This window comes from Macaca fascicularis, chromosome 5, assembly GCF_037993035.2.
Source record: "Macaca fascicularis isolate 582-1 chromosome 5, T2T-MFA8v1.1".
NCBI lineage: Eukaryota > Metazoa > Chordata > Mammalia > Primates > Cercopithecidae > Macaca > Macaca fascicularis.
Genome location: NC_088379.1, coordinates 92,452,735 through 92,459,183, shown reverse-complemented (window position 1 = coordinate 92,459,183; position 6,449 = coordinate 92,452,735). Strand labels below are relative to the sequence as shown.

Sequence of the window (6,449 nt, the reverse complement as noted above, 5' to 3'; positions counted from 1 at the left end):
GTAGACATGGAGGTAGCCTGATGTGAAGAGTCAGAACCTAAAGGGGTTAGGAGGATATCCATTCATGGAAATGGCCCAGCACTGGGTGCTGGAGCCCAAGAAAGGAGAGGAAGTCATCCATACATGGGAGCAACCTGGTGTGGGGAGTCAGAACTGGGGTGGCTGATGGATGGAAGCTGCTTCTGCAGGGGAGCAGCTCAGAGAACACAACAGCACCAATGGCGTGGGAGGGCTTTCACCCACAAGCCTGTGGTAGCCTGGTATTGCATATCAGAATACAATGAGGTGAGGAGGATGTCTGCATGGGGAGGGAATGGAGGAGGTGATGGGAGGTTGGTCTTATTCAGGAAGATTAATATATCCAGGTAAATTAATATGTCAAAGATAATGAGGGTCAGATTTCTCACTGTCAGAGAAGGGATTAAAGTATAGAAATAGAGAAAACTAGTCCTCTGTCCCTGTGGCGAGCCTGTTTGAGATGACTGCCCAGAGTCCGGAAATCCTCCACTCCAAGCCCGTCGGGACTCCCCTGACCCCAGCTTTCTCTCCTTTGAAAACACTAAGAATAATGTCACTGTATCAGTTTTTATTAGAGCCAATCACCGGTCATGCCTGGAACAAGGATGGTATCCAGATTGCCCTCAGTTCCAATAATCACTAAGTGCACATCTATCAGAAGAATGGAGCCGGTCGCTGTGGCTCACACCTGTAATCCCAGCACTTTGAGAGGCCGCGGGGGGTGGATCACGGGGTCAGGAGTAAAAGACCAGCCTGGCCAAGATGGTGGAACCCCATCTCTACTGAAAATACAAAAATTAGCCAGGCGTGGTGGTGTGTGCCTGTAATCCCAGCTACTCGGGAGGCTGAGACAGGAGAATTGCTTGCCCCCTAGAAATGGAGGTTGCAGTGAGCCGAGATCATGCCACTGCACTCCAGCCTGGGCAATAGAGCCAGACTCCGTCAAAAAACAAACAAACAAACAAAAAAAAAAAAAAAAAAAAAAAGGAAGAAGAGGAACGGGAGTCGGTGGGTGAAAGCCAGTGAACTCAAGGAGCACAACGGACGTATCAGCAGGTATTGACTGGGCTCCCAAAAGCGACTGCACCATCACTTGCAGGGCAGACCACAGTGCTTATGTCTGGAGTCAGAAAGATGGTGTCTGGAAGCCAACCCTGGTGATCCTGAGAATTAACTGTGCAGCTACTTTTGTGAAGTAGTCCCCACTAGAGAACAAATTTGCTGTGGGAAGTGGAGCACGATTCATTTCTGTTTGTTACTTTGAGTCTGAAAATGACCCGTGGGTGAGCAAGCACATTAAAGAGCCAATTCGCTCCACAGTGCTCAGCTTGGATTGCCATCCCAACAACGTTTTGCTGGCAGCAGGACCATGTGACTTCAAATGCAGACTATTTTCTGCCTGCATTAAAGAAGTGGATGACGGCTACTCGGGAGGCTGAGGCAGGAGAATGGCGTGAACCCTGGAGGCTGAGTTCACAGTGAGTCGAGATCGCGCCGTTGCACTCCAGCCTGGGTAACAGAGCGAGACTCCGTCTCAAAAAATAAATTAAAAAAAAAAAAAGTGGATAAAAAGCCAGTCAGTATGCACTGGGGCAGCAAGATGCCTTTTGGGCAGCTGATATAAGAGTTTGGTGGCAGTGGCACTGGTGGCTGGGTCCATGGGGTCAGCTTCTCTGCCAGTGGGAGCCGCCTGGCCTGGGTCAGCCACGACAGCACCGTGTCTGTTGCTGAGGCCTCAAAAAGTGGGCTGGTCTCACACGGAGTTCCTGCCGCTCCTGAGTGTCTCATTTGTCTCAGAGAACGGCGTGGTGGCTGCTGGCCATGACTGCTGCCCAGTGCTCTTTACGATGACCAAGGTTGCCTGACCTTCATCTCCAAGTTAGACATTCCGAAACACAGCATCCAACGCAGCGTGTCTGCCATGGAACACTTCCACAACACGGACGACTGAGGACGGCAACACGGACGACTGAGGACCGCAACACGACCTTGGAGATGCTGCACCCGAATAGCATCACTCAAGTCTCTTCGAGGTGGACAAGCAAGAATGTCGCAAAGTTTGCACTACTGGCATCGATGGAGCCATGACAATTTGGGGTTTCAAGACCCTCGAGTCTTCCATCCAGGACCTCCGGATAATGTGAAGTTGAGTGAGCCTCCGCCATCCAGCAGGACAAACTGTGGCAGATCGCAGCTGTGCCGTGGCACGATGGCGAGGAAGCCAGCCCCGAGGAAACACTGAGAACACGTATCACGCCAATACCGTGTGGTTTTTGTTTGAATATAAAATTGGTTAAAGTGTTGGTTTTTTAAAAGCAGTGCTTTATTTTTTATTTTTTATTTTTTGCGACTTCATTCCATTCTTGACCAAAGCTTCTCTTTAAGTAGTTTATTATGGAAAATTGTCACAGTAACTTTTTTTTTTTTTTTTTTTTTTTGAGACGGAGTCTCGCTCTGTCGCCCAGGCTGGAGTGCAGTGGGGCGATCTCGGCTCACTGCAAGCTCCGCCTCCTGGGTTCACGCCATTCTCCTGCCTCAGCCTCCTGAATAGCTGGGACTACAGGCGCCCGCCACCGCGCCCGGCTAATTTTTTGTATTTTTAGTAGAGACGGGGTTTCACTGTGGTCTCGATCTCCTGACCTTGTGATCCGCCCGCCTCGGCCTCCCAAAGTGCTGGGATTACAGGCGTGAGCCACCGCGCCCGGCCTGTCACACTAACTTAAAAGACAGAGTGAAGAGATATGTAAATTGCCCAATGGAAAATTAAATAAAAACTGAGGCCGGGCGCGGTGGCTCAGGCCTGTAATCTCAGCACTTTGGGAGGCCGAGACGGGCGGATCACGACGTCAGGAGATCGAGACCATCCTGGCTAACACGGTGAAACCCCGTCTCTACTAAAAATACAAAAAATTAGCCGGGTGCGGTGGCGAGTGCCTGTAGTTCCAGCTACTCTGGAGGCTGAGGCAGGAGAATGGCATGAACCCAGGAGGAGGAGCTTGCAGTGAGCCGAGATCGCACCACTGCACTCCAGCCTGGGTGACAGAGTGAGACTCCGTCTAAAAAAATAAAATAAAATAAAATAAAATAAAATAAAATAAAATAAAAAACTGAATGTGGTTTTGAAAAAAAAAACGAAATAGCAAAAACTAGAATGAACCTTGTGGTGATGGATTAGAATTGGAAGTACTGGAGTGATCTAATGGTCTTTAATATATTAAGATTGATATAAACATAAATGTGTACACACATTTACATATATGTTTTCATATCCATATTCATACACATTTATATGTGTGTTCTTGTATATATATCTACATGCTCATATGTATGTGTGTACATACACACACACAGCATTGGTTAGTTGAATCCCCTGAAAGGACCTGGGAATTGACATCTCAATAGCAATAGCAAAACCGTACCCAAATATTGGTTTCTAAATACCATTTTGAGAGCAGGCAGAGTGGTTGGCTCATGGATATAGGCAGGCATTGACTATCAGGAGACCTATTAATTCTAGGGAGGGAGAAAGTGCAGCTGCTTAGAGTGAGAGCACAGAAACTTGCAGTGACTCAGGGACCAAGCTTTGGGTCCAGACCAAGAGAGGGTTTGATCCCAGCTTTGGATTTAGTAGCTAAGTGATGTATAGGCAACAGGTTCCTTAACATGTTTGAGTCTCAGTTCCTCCAAATGGGATATTATAAGAATAAAAGGAGACAATGGGCTGGGCACAGTGACTCATGGCTGTAATTCTGACACTTTGGGAGGCCGAGGCAGGAGGATCACTTGAGGCCAGGAGTTTAGGACCAGCCTAGGCAATGTAGTGAGGCTCTGTTCTAAAAAAAAAAAGGAAAAAAAGGCTGGGTGCGGTGGTTCATGCCTGTAATCCCAGCACTTTGGGAGGCTGAGGTGGGTGGATCACCTGAGGTCAGCAGTTCGAGACCAGCCTGACCAACATGGAGAAACCCCGTCTCTACTAAAAATACAAATAAATAAATAAATAAATAAATGAATAAATAAATAATCCAGCCTTGGTGGTACATGCCTGTAATCCCAGCTACTCAGCAGGCTGAGGCAGGATAATCACTTGACCCCAGGAGGCAGAGGTTGCAGTGAGCCAAGATCACACCATTGCACTCCAACCCGGGCAACAAAAAGCAAAACTCCGTCTCAAAAAAACAAATTTTTATTTTTCTAAATAGCCAGGCATGATAGTGCATGCCTGTAGTCCCAGCTGCTTGGAAAGCTGAGGTGGGAGAATCGCTTGAGCCCAGGAGGTCAAGGCTGCAGTGAGCCATGATGGTGCCACTGCACTCCAGCCTGGGCACAGAGCAAAACTATGTCTCTAAAAAAGAAGAGAGAGAGAGAGAGAGAGAGAGAGAGAGAGAGAGAGAGAGAGAGAGAGAAAATGTAAGTAAATATCTGGCACATTGTGAGCACTCGATATTCTCACCTGGAACACCAGGAAGGCATGCTGCAGCAGCAAAACTCATCAAAGAAATAAGAAAAAACCCTCAGCAAACTTTCCAAATCTTCATCTGAGCTCAGAAGGCCAAGGACTTGGTAGAGTTCCAGGGGATTTCCAGTCCCATATACCAGTCATGAAATTAAGATGCAGCCCTTTTATGTTAATTAAGCCTAGTAATACAATTGGAGGTAGGAGATCTGTCTGATCTGTGTGTTGGATATTCCCAAGAGTGGGGGTGTAGGATGAGAGGAATTATGCCAATCTGATTTTATTCCACAAAACTAATAAGCAGGGGAAATTCCTATGAAAAGTTTGGGATCTCACCACTGTTCAAAAAAGAGCCAGTCTAAGTCTCCTCCATCCCTGACAGTGCTTACATCCAACCTGTCACCAAGTCTTCTGCCTCCATTACCCCATAGCTGTTCTGTTTCTCTGCATCTCAAAGGCCATTCCTTGGTTTCGGCCCTCAATTCTGACTTGGTTCATTCACTCAAAACTTCATTTTTTTTTTCTTTTTTGTTTTTGAGATGCAGTCTCACTCTGTTGCCAGACTGGAGTGCAGTGGCGTGATCTTGGCCCACTGCAACTCCCGCCTCCTCAAGCAATCCTCCTGCCTCATCCCCCTGAGTAACTGGGACTACAGGTTCGTGCCACCAAGCTCGGCTATTTTTGTTGTTGTTGTTGTTTTAGTACAGAAGGGGTTTCACCATGTTGGCCAGGATGGTCTTGATCTCTTGACCTCGTGATCTGCCCACCTTGGCCTCCAAAAGTGCTGGGATTACAGATATGAGCCACAGTGCCCAGCCTCATGCAAAACTTTCTAAACTTGTCTTCCTGCCCCTAGTTTTATGTCCTCTAAACCATTCTCCGTCTTGCCATGGACTGATTTCCCTTTTTCTAAGCATAAATCTGGGTATGCCGCAACACACAGTCTCCTCAAATCCTGTTTCTTCCAGGATCAACTTTGCACTTCTTAGGTGGCATTCGATGACCTCCCAACAAATAATCTGCTACAACCAACAGAGGTCATTCCCACCCTGTCCCTTGGGATGATATTTTCACATTTCTATCTAAGAACTTTCCCTAAGTCTTCCTTCTTTTTCCGTTTTGCAAAAGATTGTTACTTTTTCTATTCTGCCATTAAAAACATTCTACTTTTTTAATTTTTAATTTTTTTTGAGACAGTCTTGCACTGTTGCCCAGGATGGAGTGCAATGGTGTGATCTCAGCTCACTGCAACCTCCGCCTCCCAGGTTCAAGTGATTCTTCTGCCTCAGCCTCCCAGGTAGCTAGGATTACAGGCGCACGCCACCACACCTGGCTAATTTTGTATTTTTAGTACAGACGGGAACTCCTGGTCTCAAGTGATCTGCCTGCCTTGGCCTCCCAAAGTGCTGGGATTACAGGCCTGAGGAACCACACCAAGTTTCATTTTGTGTTTTGAAGAACAGAGAAATTCAGCTTTCAGGCAGAAGGGGCGAGTGCACAGAGAGAAGCAGAAATGAAATGCAGTGGAGTGCTCCTTCTACTTCTTTATTTCGGTCTCTGCCTGAGGGCTGGCTGCATTCCTGTGCTTGTGTCCAATGAGATAAGCCAGTATCCTTATTATAAATCCCACTTTCAGTTTAAATTAGTTCCCTTGAAGTTCTGCTATTTTTAACCAAATAACCCAAATAACCGTTTTTTCCTTCTTTTTTTTTTTTTTTTTTTTTTTAAGTCTTCCTCTGTTGCCCAGGCACCTGGCTCCAAATCACCTTAATTTAAGGAATTATGCTCAATCTTTCTGGACGAAGAGCTTGTGACTTTATCATGTGGCTCAGTGTATCGCTAGGTTTTATTTACTGTAAGTCTTGCAGAGAATCTGGCACAGTTGGGCAGGGGATTTGAGGTGTTATAAGCAAGGACTGATAGAAGGGTGTGTATTTGGTTCATACAGAGTTTAGTAGGATGTTTCACTTTCACAAGG

At 46.6% G+C, this 6,449-nt stretch overlaps 1 pseudogene; it reads left to right on the top strand.

Annotated features, from left to right (window-relative positions):
- The first annotated feature begins 522 nt into the window (after positions 1-522).
- Positions 523-2,254, top strand: LOC102127133 (actin-related protein 2/3 complex subunit 1A-like; annotated as a pseudogene).
- Positions 2,255-6,449: the final 4,195 nt, after the last annotated feature.